Source organism: Pan paniscus, chromosome 19 (assembly GCF_029289425.2).
Source record: "Pan paniscus chromosome 19, NHGRI_mPanPan1-v2.0_pri, whole genome shotgun sequence".
NCBI lineage: Eukaryota > Metazoa > Chordata > Mammalia > Primates > Hominidae > Pan > Pan paniscus.
The window spans coordinates 31,883,535-31,900,766 of NC_073268.2; the positions used below are offsets into that span (position 1 = coordinate 31,883,535).

At 43.0% G+C, this 17,232-nt stretch overlaps 1 protein-coding gene across 6 annotated transcripts in view; it reads left to right on the forward strand.

Moving 5' to 3' along the window:
- Nucleotides 1-17,232, forward strand: part of MYO1D (myosin ID) — a 383,024-nt gene that overhangs the window by 302,049 nt on the left and 63,743 nt on the right. The gene's annotated exons all lie outside the window — the stretch shown is intronic.

Below are 17,232 nucleotides of genomic sequence, written 5' to 3' on the forward strand. Positions count from 1 at the left end.
AGGCTGCAGTGTGCGGTGATCACACCACTGCACTCCAGCCTCGGTAACAGACCAAAACCTTCCCTCAAAAAAAAAAAGAAGAAAAACAGCACAGTCAGAGCCTTTCACACACACCCTTTCCTGTGAAGTTTCCTGAGGATATATTCCAGCAAAGTAAGGTAATAAAACAGGAAAGAAGAAGACATGAGAGTCAAAGGTAGCAGATCCAAATCAAGAGAGAAATAGAGTGGCAGCTGTGGTACAGACTGACAGAGCAAGAAGACACGGGGCTCTGATGATTGGTACCTGTGAAATGCGGGGATTCAAGGGATTTTATTCAATTCTAGACCATGGAAGAGAAAAAACAATTGTAAGTTCCAAGAAAGAAAATAGAACATATTTGGGGACATTATTTAAATAGTGAATAATAATTATAGGTTTGCAGAAATAAAACATTCTTTGATTTCCAACTTTTAGAATTAATCTTAACCAAAGTATAGAAGCCTTAATTAAGGCTACAGAACACCGAGTTGATAATAGTCAGTATTTTTTCAATGCCTTGTATGTGCCACGCATAGAAGGTGATTGGGATACAGGCAGTGAACAAAACAGTTCTTAAAGGGCTCTTATTCTAGAAAGGGGTATGAACGCTAAGCAAGTACAAACAAGATAATGTCTGGAGTGCTGTGAAGACGCTGAAATAGGGTAACATGAAAGAGCCTAGCTAGGGAGAAGAGGTTGCTTTTGCTAACATGGAAAGCCTGTCAGAGAGTGACCCTTCAGTTAGGATTTGAATGACGAGAAGAAGGAGAAGATCTGAGATGTCACCAAGCAGAAAAGTAAAGGCCCTAAAATGGAAATTAGCTTGTGACAGTGGAACGATAAGTGCCTGTGTTGCTGGAGCAGAGTGAATGAAGGGAAGAGTATAGGAGATGGAAGTTAGAGATCACCCAGGCCAGATCATTGAAGGCCTCGTGGATAATGATAAGGGGATTTTAATATGAGGTTTTTTAGCAAAGGGGGTGATGTGGTCTGACTTATATTTCTGAAAAATCACTCTGGCCATTTTGTGGAGGGTGGATTTTAGCAAGACAAGAGGGTGGCTGGTCCTAAAATTAGAAGACAGTGGCTTGTACTAACATTTTAGCCATGGAGATGGTGAAATATATTTGGAGGTAGAAATGACAGGACTTATGTGGGCGAAAGGGAAAGAGAGGATTTGTTTGTGGCTGGAGCATCTGGGTAGATGGAGTAGCACTAGCTGAGAGTGGGGTACTTGGGAAAGGAGCATCTTTGGGAGGTAAAATCCAGAGATCAGTGTTGGAGATGTCACAAAGGAAGCAGCCTCAGCCTCTGGTGTAGAAGTATAGCTGGTGGGAGGTGGGCGAGGGGGAGTAAAAGTGCTGGAAGGAAGGTGGGGATACTGGCATCAGCACCTTAGAAAATGGGAAATACAGAGAGAGTTTCTTGTTGATGGAACAAAAATAAAGGATACATATATTATTTAATGTGGTCAAGAAGTAATACAACTATTGATGAAATTACAGATGAGGAGGAGAGCAGGGGTTATTAGTGATATGAACCTAGGTCTGTTGTAAAAGGAAGTCAGTGGATATATATCAAGTTGATAATTTCAGATAAATTGAAGTTGATAAATTCAGAAAGGTAATATCAGCCTGTTATTTAGTGTTTGGAGTTCACCATAAAAAGAGCTAAAAGTAGAAGCAATTTAAAGCAAGCACAAAAGAACCAGCAGTGGGTTAAGGGACTGTTGCTTTTCATTCTCTTCAGTCCTCTGCATGGGTTACTTTGCTAGAGTAAAATGGTAATATTCTTAATTGCCTCGACAAAATCAGATTTTCTGGATGTGAAAAGGAAGTGATTTTTGATTTCCCAAAATTAATTGAACAGGGGAGAGAGAGTTTGAAAGTCTCATTTCTTCAATATACCACCAAGAAGTTTTCATTTTAAAATATGCTAGAAAGTGGCAGTGGATATGCTACCAAGTGTCCAAAGAAATGGCTACTTCCTTTCTTGACTTATAGAAGTTTCCACCCTTTTAATTTAAACCCAGTTCTCGGTCCTCTGCTACCTTCTGGAGAACAAGGAATTATCAACCCGACCCCACCAGAATTTACAGTTTTTCTAGGCCATATGGCAAATTTAGTGGAATTGCAAGTTCCAGGAAAGGAGGAAAGGCTTGATACAGGGAACAGCCCAGGGGAGCAGAAGAAAGGCAGCAGCAGGAACAGATGCTTGGAAACTTCCAGTGGAGGGAGGGCCAGAGGCGGGGTTGCCAGGGTTAAAAACCAGAAGAGTGTGGTCAGTTTTTGACCATTTACCAACCAATGAGGTTTTCTTTACCCGTTCGTTTGCCTGCTTCCACGCCCCACTGCCCCACATCTCCTCTTCCCTCCTGGCTACCCTGCATCCTCTTAGCCCAGCAAGCCCTACACATACTTCCCACTGATTCACCTACTCTAGCACCAGTGGTAGAAACACCCTTTAAGGTCTCTCTTCCAAGGGCCCTTCTGTGCATTTGTATTTACTTTCCCCTCCACCCACCCATCTTGTGACTTCTGAGTCCCCTTTTGCCCAGCACTCCCCCTCCAGCACCTTTTCCTCATGGGAGCCAGCCCTTTCCATAGCCTCAAGTGGAACTAATCTGTCACTTCTTTCTCTTACCTTCTATTCCCGACAACAGACATGTGTGCTTGGTGACTTAGATTCATATCTATAGTATTAATAGACACCTTTAGGATATGCATGTTAGAAACACGAATGTTGTGTTAAGTTTCCTGTCTTAGAACCCAGAACTTGGCATTGTAGAATCCATCTGTGCAGATCAATCATATCAAACTGGGATGTCACTGAGTTTTTAGAGGTTTGTGAACTTTACAAGAGTCGTTTTGAAAGGAGCTTTGAAAGCATGAAGAATGTTTGTTAGAAGAGCCTTAAAAAGTGTAATAACCGGCCAGGCGCAGTGGCTCACGCCTGTAATCCCAGCACTTTGGGAGGCCCAGGCAGGCAGATCACGAGGTCAGGAGATCGAGACCATCCTGGCTAACACAGTGAAACCCTGTCTCTACTAAAAATACAAAAAAATGTGGCGGGTGCCTGTAGTCCCAGCTACTTGGGAGGCTGAGGCAGGAGAATGGCATGAACCTGGAAGGTGGAGCTTGCAGTGAGCCAAGATCACGCCACTGCACTCCAGCCTGGGCAACACAGCGAGACTCTGTCTCAAAAAAAAAATGTTTTTAAATGTGGTAACCTTGGCTTACCGTGCATGAGGGTTGATAGGAGGAAACTATCCTGTACCCATTCTACAACCAAGGAAGTTTGATTAAATGTAAGGACAAATTTTTGACTGTCAGAGACTGATTACAATGATAACTCCTTGAGGGCCCTCTGGTTCTGGGTTCCACTGTCTCTTACAGGCAATTGGTGAGGGTGAGGCATCGTGAGACTCTGAGGCTGGAAGGAACTTAGAGATTCCAGCCAATTCAGCACAGTGGTCAGACTTAAACAGAACTCATCCCTAATTGCTCAGTTACTGCTCTGTTTGTAAAGACCAGCAGAGGAATATATTCCACAGTTCCCTTGGTGATTTATTTAATGATCTTAAACATCCTGCTCAGGAAACTTGGTCCTATTTCTAACCAAAACTGCATCTGCTGTGGTTTCTTCTAGTTCTCAGAGACTGTGGGAAGCAGCTGTCCCCATCTAGTGACTCGCCCTGTGATACCTTCACACACTCATCCTCTGACCTTTTATCTCTCCTTTATTCCCAGATCTTATTTTCTGGCTCTTTAAGATATTCAAGTTATACGTGCTAAAGATCAGCAACAGTTCAAAAGCTCTCAGAGCAGGATGACTACTGTGTTGCGTTTACTTTCTCACTCTGTAAAGCAACTGGAAATTCAGATTTAACTAGAGAGGAGAGTTACCAATCATTGCTCATCTCTCCAAGACTAATGCTTTGGGAGAGAAAAGGCATTATGGAGGCAGGGAATTCACACTCCTGGGCGTCTCCCATTGCTCATCCAGTGGGAGGTGACGGTTCCCAGTCTCAGTCTGGGGCACTTCCTTTCACTTCCCCTGGGTGTTCACCATTGTGAGGAACAGGTTAGATGGGGAAGAGCTGCACAAGAATTTCACACAGTGTCTTTTCTGTGGCAGATACTATTACAGAATTGGTCATGCAGGTCTGAGAACACCACATGTAAGTTAAAGTACAAGAGGCCTGTGTGTCCTTGGGCCCAGTGCACCTGCAAACACTTCCTCGATTAGTCAGCGCTTAGCTGACTTAGTGTCTTGGCCTAGAGCAATACTATCCCCAATTAACAATGGAAGTGAAATATGCGATTGCTGTCTTCACCCAGAGAAAATAGATTGCTCATATATTACTTCTTCCATACACTCACATGGAAATCAGCTGAAGTTTCTATGACACCGGGACAGTCAGCAGCTCTGCCATAAAACATTTTAGTCATAAACATCTATTTATAACACAGACCTCAATGTATTTATTTAAAAGGCACCAGATTATCTAGTCGTGGGATTTATTTATTATCAACTGACAGTTTCTGAACATGAAGGATGTACAAAACACTCCTCTACATATTGGGGGTGGCCACAAGGATGACTTAAACCCCCAACCTCAAGGAGTTCCCAGTCTAGAGAGGGCAATACACATAAAAACAAATGATGACTGTGTCCAGTCAAGGTGCATAGGAGCATAGAGGCTGGACCTGTAATTCCAGCGAGTAGGTGCAACTGCACTTCGAGCTGCTCTGGAGGTGTGTGCACTCACTCTTCCAGAAGAGAAGCTGGAAGGGCTGAGGTCTGGGACAGAAAGCACGGAAAGGGCAGATCCCTCTCAGAGGCTGATCTGGGTGGGGAAGAGTCAGAAAATGTGGGTTCAGTTCAGATTGCCAAGGACCTTCTATTCCATGTGAGGTGACCACAGATCCCAGTTTCCCAAGGTTTATGTCTGTTGCTCCAACATAATCATCAATAGAGCTGCGTCCTTTAACTCTCAAGAGTGTCCCAGATAGATGATAAGTCCCACAAACACCTGACTTATACAGCTGTGCAAAGGGGGTTGATAGGTTATATAAATCAAATGAATGAATCAGATATGTGTCCTGGAAAGATAACTCCAGCAGCCATGAGAAAAACAGTTTGCAAAGGGATGAGACTAGAGACAGAATCTCTCCATACAGACAGAAGTAGAATGAGACATACTTGCCTTGAAAACTAACCATATTCTAAACACAGACTTGCCTAAATGTTGGTTATAAGATTGTCTGTGTTTCCAATGACAATTTTTTGAACCGTGTCAAGTTGCATAGATGTTCTGAATGTCTTTTAAGTTCTCAGTAATTTTCAGAAATAATGCTAGCTGCCTGACACCAGCCTTTTTTTTTTTTTTTTGTAATAACGCAGAAAGAGAAAGAGGATTCTGATAAATACTTGGGGGAAAAAATCTCAAGACTCTTTTGGGAAAAAGGACTTAATGTTGCAGAGGAGCTCTGATCACCCAGGTTTGGTGCAGAAGTTTGCGTGACCTTTTTCTAGGAAGCTGCTGCTCACCATTATTGCAGCATACCTTTTGCATTGTTTTGCTAGTCTTGCAAATAGGTTTCACCAAGCCACCCACACTTCCCAGCCATCTTTTCTGAAACTACTGAATGCACCTCTGAGTTGGATTGGGGTGTAGTCTCCAAGGCACAAAGCTGAGTTAATTGGACGTGGAGACTGAACCTGTAGCAGTGGCCTCGTTAGCACCACTGAACTACCCAGACACAGCCTCAATGATGCAAGGCACTTTTGGTAAGATGCTTCCTGTAGGTGTCCTTCTGTGCACATATGCTCCCTTCTTCCAGGGCTACTTGGACTTGATGACTAAGAATGATGAAAGAATGAGGCCCTACAGTGGCCAAGTCATCCTGAAGGGACTGGCCATGACTGAAGCCCAAGTTCTTAGCATGTTCATGCTTGAGAAGCAACACAGCACAGGGCAGAGAAAGAGTACAGGGTATGGAGTGAGATTGGTCTAAGTCCATCCCTGCTACTTACTAGACAAGAGACATCAGATGTTACTTAAACTTTGTGTACCTTATTTCCTTCCCAGGATTGTGACGACAACACCTGCTGTACCTGGTGGTTGGGTTTGTGTTAACCTAGCCAAACCCCCAGCACAGGTGTGGCCCATGTAGGTGCTTAGTTGACGGTGGCTAATTTTATTAACTGTTGTCATCGTGATTATTACAGAATAGGTTCTGTTTAAATACATTCATTCGCTGAGTCAGCATCTATTTCTTGAGCACATGTCACTTGCTGAGTAGTGTTCTCTGCCCTAGGGATATAGCCATGAACAGGATAAACAAGGTTCCTGTCCTCAGGATGCTTAGACAAATGCTCTAATTCAGCTCTTCTTTTTTCATTTCCTGCTCAATTTATTGACTTCTGCCACCCCTTCATTTGTTGCCCTTTCCCAGCATCCTCTACCTTCAGCCAGAAACCCCTGTTTTCTCAGTAGCTTTGTCCTGTTAATATCCCAGAAGCCTGCAGCCGCATCATCTGCTCCTTTTTGATTTCCTCCATTCTGTGAACATGGATGGAGCATGGGCTTTGGAATCGACCGTTCTGCCCTCAGTCCCAGCTCTGCCGCTCCCCACCTTGGATGCAGAGGCTCCCATTCCTCTGTTGGAAAGATCACACAGATGTGTCTCAGAGGCTTGGTACACAGTGCCTGCCTGATTTGGTTAAAAAGAAGCTTAAAAGAGAAAGACCAAAGAGGGAAGCTTTTACAAGTTGCTTTTTAAAGCTTTGGAAGTTTGTGTTTGAGGCTTCAAACAGATAACTAATTCAGTTCTTAGAAGCACTCCCTGTGATTCGGACAACAACCGTAACTACTGTCATGTTACTACTATTAATTGATTCTATTTGGTTCCAATTACACGAGTCAAAAAATGTTTTCCCAACTGTGGTTGGACTCAGTTGACTTTCCAATCATATCACTCCCCTCCTTCAGTGGCTACTCAAGATCAGGTCTGAGGTCATTCCCACAGCCTACACGATGTGGCCCCACCTCCTCACTCTGCATTTTCCCGCACTTACCTGCAGGCTCACCTGCAGGCCACACCAACTTTCCTTGGCTTCCTCAAGGAAAGCCCCTCACTGCCTACCTCAGAGACGGCTCCGGTGCCGTGCCCTGTGCCAGGAATGCTGTTCCTAACCTCTTCCCCAAGCCCCAGTGCATCTTCCAGGTTTCAGCTTAAATGCTACTTTCCCAAAGAAGCCTTTTCCTGACCCTCTCCTCAAACAAGTCTAAGTCCTCATGTTAGTGTCGTCTTCTAGCACTCTGGTTTTCTCCTTCATAACACCACAGTTGTACTTCGTTTTTGTATACTTTTTTTTTATTTAACATCTGTCACTTTCAGGGGGTTATAAGGAGCACATGAGGGGAGGACTGTGTCTACCTCCCAGTCTAGAAGCTCAGGAACTATGTGTTGAATGAATATATAGGAAGCTGTAGATGGATTTCTTATCACTGCATATATTCAATCTTAGCTAGAAACACACTCTGAAGGCCGGGCGCGGTGGCTCACATCTGTAATCCCAGCACTTTGGGAGGCCGAGGTGGGTGGATCGCCTGAGGTCAGGAGTTCAAGACCAGCCTGGCCAACATGGCGAAACCCTGTTTCTATGAAAAATACAAAAAAAAAATAGCCACACCTGGTGGCACGCACCTGTAGTCCCAGCTACTTGGGAGGCTGAGGCAAGAGAATCACTTGAACCTGGGAGGGGTTGCAGTGAGGCAAGATCTCGCCACTGCACTCCAGCCTGAGCCACAGATGGAGACTCTGTCTCAAAAAAAACACACACACACTCTGAAACAGGTGTGTGGAATTGACTTTCAGATCTGGACTTCCTGTTCAGATGCCAGTGGTAACAAAGTCATTACTTGATAATGTTTACTGATGGCCATGACCTAGCTCAGTTCAGTCCTGAGTAGATGGGCATTCACAGCAGCCTACTTAGCAATTATGTCACCGGCCATATGAAGACTGGCCACTCCTGAGAGCAGAGGTGACAAAGCAGATGATCGAGGGCTAAGGGCTGAATAGATTCCAGAATCTGAGCAGCCACTTTCACCAGGTCATATCTCCAGGGTCCAGAGGTGAGGTTTTAGGGGGATGGAGGTGGGAGCTGCATCATAAAAGTGAGCAGTGCCAGGGTGCCTTTCGTTGCTACAAGGAAGAACCCTATCTTAAAGGAGCAGTTTTTGCACATGAAGGTATTTTCTTCAGGCTGGGTGTGGTGGCTCACGCCTATAATCCCAGCACTTTGGGAGGCCGAGGCAGGAGGATCACCTGAGGTCAGAAGTTCGAGGCCAGTCTGGCCAACATGGTGAAACCCTGTCTGTACTAAAAATACAAAAATTAGCTGGGTGTGGTGGTGAACACCTGTAGTCCCAGCTACTCCAGAAGCTGAGGCAAGAGAATCACTTGAACCTGGGAGGCAGAGGTTGCAGTGAGCTGAGATTGTGCCACTACACTCCAGCCTGGGTGACAGAGCAAGAAGCCGTCTCCAAAAAGAAAAAAAGTATTTTCTTTTTCTTTATAATGAAATGATGTCTAGTTATATGCATTATGAAGCAGGAAGAGTTATCAAGGGTGATGGACTGTTTTACGTAATTGTGAGATGGGGGGTATGCTGTTTCTAGAATTAACACAGATTGACCTTTGTAACAGTGACCACAAAATGCAGACAGGCCTGATGGGGATTTGTTCCTATACTCTTCCCTGTAAACGCCACATGGCTTGGAGCCTCAGTTGATGCCTTAGAGTCAGGGTTAAAGGTGCAGCTATGTGGAAGGGCTTCCAGCTCTTTGTTATGTCTTGTGCTCACTGCTGCTTTGCCACTTACTTTGTAGTCGTCTGTCTACTTAGTCCATCTCCCCCATTAAACCACAAGTTCATTGAGAACAGGGACCATGTCATAAATATATTTGACTCATCCCTAGCACCTAGCACAGGAAACACTAAATAAATACCGAAAGAGGGAAGGAAGGAAAGCAGGTAGGTCAGTAGGCTCTGGTTAAGGGAAGGGATGGTGTGTGATTCACCCTGGGCTGTACACTATGCTCCAGCACTGACTGTAAAGCCACTTCATAATTGCTAAGTAGAGGGTGTCGGCTTAGAAAGGAAAGGGACCACATGCTGACCAAGATTTTCCCAGGTGACACTGTGAAGGAAGCTGATGTCAGCTTCACATCCAGACTTGTGTGAGTAATTAGAAACTTCAGAGGGAGGGTAAAGAAAATCTGCCTACTAGTTGACAGCCCCCTTCTCAGCCCATATGGACCAACTCATGAAGGGGAAGAAGCAGAGGGCATGAGGATCCATTCCCAGGTTAGCCTGGGCTCTGCTTACTGCCCCCAGGCAGGGCTCCAGCACCTGCAGGCCAGGGACTCCACAAGGGTCTTTGGAAGCCACTATTGCAAAGCAGAAATACTTCTGTACATTATCTGCTAATTGTCAATGGGCAGGCTGGAGGCAGCAAAGTGGCTTCTGGACCCCTACAGATAAATTTCAACAAAGAGATTTTAATCAATTGATGGATCGATCTCACTGTCTCCTGCTACTTGCATATTCCCTTGCAGCCTTTAGCCCAGCAAGAATTGTAGTAAACCAAGATCAGCATCATACTGAATCAAAAGGGGTTTAAGAAACTAAATACACTAAGTCAAATGTTTTAATAGCTTATCTTAAACCAATATGTAGCAGTTTGAGGTGTGATTGAATGCCACGTGTGCAGCGAAGGGACAGGGTGAGGAATGAGGAAGCCACGCGACTGTTCAGCTCCTTCTCATGAAGTAGAACTCAGTGTACTGTTGATGGCTCCATTTGAAATGAAGTTGAACTTCTGTTTTTCCAAATGTTTGTTAACTATTTGTATGTCTTTTTATTGTCCGTTTTCATTGCAATTATAGTTCTCCCACTGACGTTAAGATGCAGGTGCTGAAGCACACACAGATCAATCTCATCCTCCATCAATGCATTAATATATTTAGAAATCACCATAATTGCAGGCTGGGTGCGGTGGCACACGCCTGTAATCCCAGCACTTTTGGAGGCTGAGGTGGGTGAATCACTTGAGGTCAGGAGTTCGAGACTAGCCTGGCCAACATGGTTTGAAACCCCATCTCTACTAAAAATGAAAAAAAAAAATTAGCTGGGCACAGTGGTGCGTGTCTGTAATCCCAGCTACTCAGGAGGCTGAGGCAAAAGAATCGCTGGAACCCGGGAGACGGAGGTTGCTGTGAGCCAGGATTGTGCCACTGCGCTCCAGCCTGGGCAACAGAGCAAGGCTCTGTCTCAAAAAAAAAAAGAGAAGAAAAAAAGAGCTGTAATTGCAAAGAAAACGGAAAATAACAACATATATAAATAGTTAACATTTAGAAAAACAGAAGCTCAACTTCATTAATAATCAAAGATGTCTTAACAAAACAATGAGATACGATTTTTCCTTCAAGTCAGTATAATTTATTTTGATAATAGTCTACATTCACGAGAATGCAGTAAGATTCTGCATTGATATATTGCTGCTGAGAGGTAATTGATATAAATCTAGAAAACCATTTGAAAGTATGAACTTTCAAATGCCCCTCCCTTTAAAAAGACAAAGGAAATACCATAAAATGTTAATCATAATTATTTCTAGGGTTATGTTGTACATTTAGAATTAAAGGGAAAAAATAACATTACTAATATTTTAATGCTCACATCATTTTCCCTAACAATCTCCTTTTAAGAAATATCCTGTCCGGGCGTGGTGGCGCACGCCTATAATCCCAGCACTTTGGGAGGTGAGGCAGGAGGATCACTTGAGGCCAGCCTGGGCAACATAGCAGAACCTCGTCTCTACAAAAAGTTTCAAAATTAGCTGGGCCTGGTGGCATGCACCTGTAGTCCTGGCTACTCATGAGGCTGAGGTAGAAGAATCACTTGAGCCCAGGAGGTCAAGGCTGCAGTGAGCCTTGATCACACCATTGCATTCCAGCCTGGGCAACAGAGCAAGACCCTATCTCAAAAAAATTAAAAATTTAAAAGGAAAGAAATATCCTAAGAAAATAATCAGAAATATGGGCACAATTTTATATGTAAAGATCCATAAATAAGTTATTTATAAATAGTAAAAAACTGGAAACAGTCTAAATGATTAAAGAATATCTAAATAATGATATGAAATTATGAAATGAAATATTTTGCAGCTTACCTTTACAAACTTATTGATGTCAAAGGAAAGTGCTTATGATAAAATAAGTTTTTTTATGTGTGTAATATTATATTCTGATTGTGGTCACAATTTCAAAAAAAATGTTCATTGAAAGAACGAGCGTATCAGCCTGGGCAACGTGGCAATACCCGTTTCTAGAAAAAAATACAAAAACTTACTTAGCCCAGCGTGGTGGCATGCACCTGTAGTCCCAGCTCCTCGGGTGGCTGAGGTGGGAGAGTGGCTTAAACCCAGGAGGCCAAGACTGCAGTGAGCTGTGATTGTGCCACTGTACTCCAGCCTGGGCGACACAGCAAGACCCCGTCTCCAAAAAAAAAAAAGAGAGAGAAGAAAATATGCCAAAATGGTTTATGCTGACTGCTTTTGTTTTTACTGCTTTGAACTTTTCTGTGTTTTCCAGCTTTACTTCAGTGAGGACATATTGCTTGATAATCACAGAAAATTTTTAACTCTTTATAGCAAAAGTTAATTACTAAAAGGATATGTAAAATATAATATTTCTATGTTAATATGTCAAAATATTAACAGTGGTTCTCTCTCTAGATGATGAGATGGTATTATGGATAAAATTTGATTTCTTTATAGCTTTTTGTCACTTTCCAAGTTTTCTTTTTTTTTTTTTTTTGAGACAGAGTCTCCCTCTGTCTCCAGACTGGAGTGCAGTGGCGGGATCTCGGCTCACTGCAACCTCCTCCTCCTGGGTTCAAGCGATTCTCCTGCCTCAGCCTCCCAAGTAGCTGGGACTACAGGCGCACACCACCACGCCCAGCTAATTTTTTGTATTTTTAGTAGAGACGAGGTTTCACCATGTTGGCCAGGATGTTCTTGATCTCCTGACCTCATGATCCGCCTGCCTTGGCCTCTCAAAGTGCTAGGATTACAGGCATGAGCCACCACACCCAGCCACTTTCCAAATTTTCTACAATAAACATGTATGAATTTTAGAATTTAAAAAAAAGGAGAGAGTTGGAAAAAAATTGAAGCAAAAAAAGAACTTATAAATGTAGAATTTGTAATGGGACTGAGTTAGTGATGGATGTTATAAGTGCCAGTTTACTCTTACACATTTTCAAAAACATACCTCTCTTTGAAAGATTCACCAGCTAGACTGGGCTTTGTGGCTCACACCTGTAATGCCACACTTTGGGAGGTTGAGGCAGGTGGATCACCTGAGGTCAGGAGTTCGAGACTAGCCTGGCCAACATGGTGAAACCCTGTCTCTACTAAAAATACAAAAATTAGCCAGGCGTGGTGGCAGGTGCCTGTAATCCTAGCTACTCAGGAGGTTGAGGCAGGAGAATCACTTGAACCCAGGAGGCAGTGGTAGCAGTGAATCGAGATCACACCATTGCACTCCAGCCTGGGCAGCAAGAGCAAGACTCTCAAAAAAAAAAAAAAAAAAAAGCCACGCATAGTGGCTCATGCCTGTAATCTTCGCACTTTGGTAGGCCAAGGCGGGCAGATCACGAGATCGGGAGTTTGAAACCAGCCTGAACAACACGATGAAACCCCGTCTCTACTAAAAATACAAAAATTAACTAGGAATGACGGCACACGCCTGTAATCCCAGCTACTCAGTAGGCTGAGGCAGGAGAATCACTTGAACCCGAGAGGCGGAGGTGGCAGTGAGTTGAGATTTCGCAACTGCCCTCCAGCCTGGGTGACAGAGCAAGACTCCATCTCAAAAAAAAAAGATTCACCGGCTAATCTTGAGTCAGAATTTTTAACTTTAGGTATAAAAGTTATACATATATATATATATATAGAGAGAGAGAGAGAGGTTGTCTCTGGGTATTGCTTTTTTTTTACTTAAATGTCTCCATAACATACATTTCTTTCTTGCAGTAACTTTTGTGGACTACTACTGTCTCTTTTGGCTTCATCTCAGTAGTACTTAAACTCCAGAAACTGTGTCTCTGATAACCTGCCATAGTCATATGAATCAATTACCATATTTATGCAAAAAGAAGAGACTAGCTTATTCTTCAGAATAGTTTAGTATTTTAACATCAGGCATATACAGCTTGTCACAAACACTTTTTCCTTTTTTTTTTTTTTTTGAGATGGAGTCTCATTCTGTCGCCCAGGCTGGAGTGCAGTGGTGCAATCTCGGCTCACTGCAACCTCCGCCTCCCAGGTTCAAGCAGTTCTCCTGCCTCATCCTCCTGAGTAGCTGGGATTACAGGCACGTGCCACCACACCTGGCTAATTTTGTATTTTTAGTAGAGATGGGGGTTTCACCATGTTGGTCAGGCTGGTCTTGAACTCCTGACCTCGTGATCTGCCCGCCTTGGCCTCCCAAAGTGCTGGGATTACAGGCGTGAGCCGCCACGCCTGGCACACTTTTTATGCAGTTGGATGAGGGTTTCTATAGGATAACTACTGTGTCACTGCATTACAATACCATAGCATTGACAAATACAGACAGTGACACTGAAGAGTCAAGAAATACTTCATTTAAAGGTCTGTGGCTGGGAATGGATATAATTGATTTAAATTACAAAAAATTAATGAGATATCAATAAAAAGAGAAGTTAAAGATAGTAAAACGTATTAGGATGGAAATGATGAAATGTGATAAAAAGATAATGGTAACAAAGTGCCAGAAGTGTTCAATTTAGGCAAATTAAATTTAACAGAGTTTAATTGAGCAAAGAATGATTCACAAATCAGGCAGCCTCCGGAACCAGAATAGATTGAGAACAACTCTGGGGCTGCCACATGGTCAGATAACGTTTATGGACAGAAAAAGAAAGTGAGTATAGAAAACAGAAGTAAACTACAGAAGCAGCTGGATTGGCTACAGCTGAGCATGTGCCTTATTTGACCTTGGCTTGAACAGCTGAACACCTGTGATTGGCCGAAACTCAGCTGAAACTCAAGTGATTGAGTGAGACTCAGCTCCGAGTTTCAAGAGTAGATTATGGTCTGCTCACACATCCAGTTAGGTTACAGGTCATTATGTGTGGAGAAACCTTTAGTCCAAACTTAAAATATATAAGGAGGCAACATTAAGCTAAACTTAATTTAAGAAAAGTATATGAGAAAAATAAATTGCGCTTCAGAAAACAGTTGAGATCCCTATTGTATATGGATTACAAACCCTTTTTTATACAAGCTTTTCTTTAAAGAACATGCCCCAACAAGCAAAGTTCAGGAAATTCAAGATCCAATTCAGTAATTTAGAAGCCCTTGAAAGACAATTTGGTTCATATTGCACACACACAAGCACACGTTCTGAGATACTTAGTAAACACATGCAGATAATAAAAAGTTAACATTTGTCTAGTCCTTAGTCTGTGCTAGGCTATATTGAAAGCACCATGCATATGTTAGCTCATATAAGCCTCACAATAACTCTAGAAGGTGGGTCCTATTATTACTGCCATTTATAGCTGGAGAAACTGAGGCATGGAAGGGTTCAGTGGCTTTCTCAGGACCACAGCTAATTATTATAGTAATGGACCAGAGCTCAGACAGTCTGGCTCCAGCATCTGTACTCCCCGCCTCAGTGTCTTGTCCCAAGACTATACTCCCTGTCAGATGTAGGGTACTGGTATTATTCAAAGCAGAGGAAGTAAAATATTTAAAACAGAAGCACATTTTAAAATAGAAAATGAGAGGGGCAGAAGAGACGGAGCGTGTTAATGACCTCTATATCCTCTCATCTCCCTGGGAATTCATTCTATAGCAAAACCAGGGAGAACTGTGGAGGAAGCCTGGTTCACTTGAAAAGAAAGAACATTTCTGGGCTCTTATTCTCAGCGGTTGTGTTATCTGACAATGCGCCCTTGCATGGAGAGTGGTTTGTTTGCTGTTTTCAAACCACAGGTGTGAGCATGTGATGATAGCAGTGCATTACTGATTTTCTGTTTATCCTGCAGTGAAAAAGCACAATGTAATGTGCTTCCATAAGGTGTGAAGTAAAACACTTTTAATCAAACTTCAAAGAACACTCTTCTCTTCTGAGAGCAAAGCCTTGTTTCCTTGCTGCTCCGTCTTCTGTTCAGTGTTAACTGTCTGCTGCCCATCTCCAGCCTGGCCGTGCTCAGAAATAAATTGTTTCCATTGGGCCTAGGCACTCAGGGGTTGGAACTTACTCTTGAGATCAAGGAGCGCTCTGCCTCTCAGAGTGTTTCTTTTTATCATCCCATGGTTTCCCACACAGACAAACTGTTTTAAACTAGACCTGAGGTTGACAAACTTTGATCCACAATAGAATCTGGCCCACCCCCAAGATGACTTTGCATTTTTATATGTTTAAGGGGATAAAAACTCAAGAGAGGTTTAATATTTTGTAACACCTGAAAATTATGTAAAATTCAAATTGTGTCTATAAATAACATTTTATGGGAACACAGCCATGCCCATTCATTTACGTCCACAGTTTCAATAAATGTGGACATGGCTGTGGAGTGTGGACATAAATGAATGAGCATGGCTGTGTTCATTATATAAATGTTATTTATAGACACAATTTGAATTTTATATAATTTTCAGGTGTCACAAAACATTATATAATTATGTCCAAATTACATAGTTACAGTGCAGACTGTATGACCTGCAAAGCTGAAATATTTACCATCTTTCCTCTTATAGAAAGACTTTGCTGAGCGAAACCCCATCTCTGCAAAAAATACAAAATTTAGGCATGGTGGCGTGCTCCTGTAGTCCCAGCTACTGGATGGGGGTGAGGGTGGGTAACGGGAGGATCGCTTGAACCTGTGAGGCTGAGACTGAAGTGACCCAAGATCCTGCCACTGCACTCTGGCCTGAATGACAGAGCAAGACCTTGTCTCAAAAAAAGAAGAAAAAGAAAAAAAAGGAAGTTTGCCGACTCCTGAGCTAGAGCACCAGAGCATCTCAAGCCCCACCCAGTTTGGCCACCTTTACTAAAGATGAACTAGGCCAGGCACAGTGGCTCACACCTGTAATCCCAGCACTTTGGGAGGCCAAGGCAGGCGGATCACGAAGTCAGGAGTTCGAGGCCAACATGGTGAAACCCCATCTCTACTAAAAATAAAAAAAATTAGCCAGGCGTGGTAGCAGGCATCTGTAATCCCAGCTACTCAGGAGGCTGAGGCAGGAGAACAGCTTGAAACCGGAAGGCAGAGGTTGCAGTGAGCCGAGATCACGCCACTGAACTCCAGCCTGGGCAACAAGAGTGAAACTCCATCTCAAAAAAAAAAAAAAAAATGGATAAACTAAGCCTGCCGAGTGAAAGGCACACATCATTTCACTGAATGATAACTGCAGGGTGTCCCACAAGCTGCTCGCCATTCTCTACATTCATCATAGTTTAAACTGCCTTAATTGGGGTGATTTCCCTGCATCATTTGTCTGTAAAATATGTGAGATCTCTTCCTAGAGGTCTCACCAAGCCACATTGTAAAGGAAACAAACATCATCAAGTTTCAGGTTCCACAAAGAGCCTGTAAATTCCTTAGGTTAGGGAGTTTAGCACAAATCATTTTCTCACAGACCCAAAACACTATAATATTCCTATTTTGTCTTCATTTAATTCCCATGGTCTTAATGTTAAATGTGATGTTCATTTTTTTAATGTGAAGCTCAAGAATAAGTTGCTAACTAACTTGTTGCTAAAATCCAGTTTTATATGTAGTTAAACATTTTGGCTGAGTGCAGTGACTCATGCCTATAATCCAGACACTTTGGGAGGCTGAGGTGGGAGGATCTCTTGAGCCCAGGAGTTCAAGACCAGCCTGAGCCACATAGCAAGATCCCATCTTAAAAAACAAACAAACAAAAAATTTGTGGCCATAAACCCTGTGTCTGCACGGTTTACAGTGGGCTTGTGTGAGCTGAAGCTGGCCTGTAGGCAGTGTTTCATCATCTGTGTGACCTGTAGCAACTGTTCAATTCTAGAATGGCTTCCTCCACCCACTTCGAGCCCTCAGGAGCCCCACTCACCCATTCATTCAG